The 2,227-nt window shown below is 38.4% G+C and overlaps 1 protein-coding gene across 1 annotated transcript in view; it reads left to right on the top strand.

Moving 5' to 3' along the window:
- The window catches only part of LOC106870301 (uncharacterized), a 204,355-nt gene that overhangs the window by 19,543 nt on the left and 182,585 nt on the right, over positions 1-2,227 (top strand). The window lies entirely within an intron of this gene.

Consider the following 2,227-nt stretch of genomic DNA (forward strand, 5'->3'; position numbering starts at 1 on the left):
TGTGTGTGTGTGTGTGTGTGTGTGTGTAAATTTGTAGTGTAAGATATGGATTCAGAGAATCGTGTGGCTATCACAGAAAGGTCCGGTTACGGACTCGGCTAACAGTTCACATAATAATCCAGTACAAAGAAGTGTAATGTATAGTGTCCATGCAGTTGAATCCCAGAAGATCCGGTGAATGAAATTATCTTAAGAGGAGTATATAGACAATAAAAATAATTTATTTAACCAATTGAAATCCTTGGGATTACAGCCGTTTCGCAACATTCTTTATGAAATGATAATTTCATTGTAGAAGGAATTATGTTTACATGTTTGCATTAATATGCATGCTCAGCATTATACAATATAATTGTATATGCACAGAACAATGCAGATAAAGAAACCTAGCTCTTGAGATCACCGGAACATCATAGTTACACCAGCGATTGTACTCATTGGATTGTATAGTGCCAAGAATGCAAGTATAATTTCTTCTACACTAAAATTACTACTACATGAGGCTGGTTGCGAAACGGCCGTAGCCCCAAGGATGTCACGCGGTTAAATAAATATATATTCATTTCTCCTACCACCTAACTTTTACGGGTTATGCGCGCGTGTGTGTGAGTGTGTTTGAAAAAATAATGAGAATAACTTTTCTAATATTGTTTCTGCTTTAACAATTAGATATTTACAAACCGTTCGATTCTTACAAATCGTATCGTGATCGCGTGATATCAGTGTGTTTGCGCTTCATTATAGACAGGTAGCCACAATTTCTGTCGCTGTCAAACCTTGCTTCCATTGCTATATACAAAAATAGTGACTAATAAGACACCACTACCTGGTGAACTGAATAAAAATCGGATATTAGCTACGGAAACAGTAGAACTATAGAATAGCAATCTTTATATCCTTCTTAACGTGGCTGTGTTGTAAGAAAGCCGTAATACTACAGTATTACGGCTTTCTTATATTAAATGTGTGTATATATATATATATATATATATATATATATACAATATATGAATATATGCATATATATGTACATGTATGTATATACCTTCATCCACATGTACATATAGATACATAACTGGGTACATGACGTGGCAAAAGAACATGGACAAAATGGTGAACAAGGTGCAACAAACAAGCAGGCCAAATAGAAACATTTCCTTCATCAGCTGCCACCATTAAAACCCCGGCGTTTCGAAGAATAAAAGCAGTACGCATCGTTAAAATGGTTCTTCCCACGAACACAAATTAAATTGTTTTCATGGAGAGTAGTGGCGGACGGAAAACAAGACAGGAAAACGAAACGGTGAAGTGTGTATGTATTGAACGCTGTGAGGCACGAACTGGAGGAGCAAAGAAGTACGTGCGAGCTTGAGGAGTCCAAGAACGAAAATGAGCAACGAGACGTAGAGAGGGAGAGAGATAATAGTAGTAATAGTGAGAGGCGAAAGACGAGCAGCGAGAGAGAGAGAGAGATAGTAGTGACAGGGAGAGGCGAAGAACAGTAGAGGGAAGAATGAGAGGGGAGATAGATATAGAGATAGAGAGAGTCGCGTTAGAAAAATAGTTAAAACATACTGTATAAAGGTTAACGCGTGCGTTCTGTCGTGATACAAACAATATATGAGTATATGCATATATATGTACATGTATGTATATACCTTCATCCACATGTACATATAGATACATAACTGGGTACATGACGTGGCAAAAGAACATGGACAAAATGGTAAACAAGGTGCAACAAACAAGCAAGCCACATAGAAACATCTCCTTCATCAGCTCACATACATATGCATATATATACATACATATAAATATATGTATATATACATATATATACATAATTACATAATTACATACATATATACACACACACACATCATATATGCTTCACGATTTGTTGTTGGCACTCCGTCGCTTACGACGTCGAGGGTGCCAGTTGATCCGATCATCGGAACAGCCTGCTCGTGAAATTAACGTGCAAGTGGCTGAGCACTCCACAGACACGTGTACCCTTAACGTAGTTCTCGGGGATATTTAGCGTGACACAGTGTGACAAGGCTGACCCTTTGAAATACAGGTACAACAGAAACAGGAAGAAAGAGTGAGAGAAAGTTGTGGTGAAAGAGTACAGCAGGGTTCACCACCATCCCCTGGCGGAGCCTCGTGGAGCTTTAGGTGTTTTCGCTCAATAAACACTCACAACGCCTGGTCTGGAAATGGAAAC

Source organism: Octopus bimaculoides, chromosome 9 (assembly GCF_001194135.2).
Source record: "Octopus bimaculoides isolate UCB-OBI-ISO-001 chromosome 9, ASM119413v2, whole genome shotgun sequence".
Taxonomy (NCBI): domain Eukaryota; kingdom Metazoa; phylum Mollusca; class Cephalopoda; order Octopoda; family Octopodidae; genus Octopus; species Octopus bimaculoides.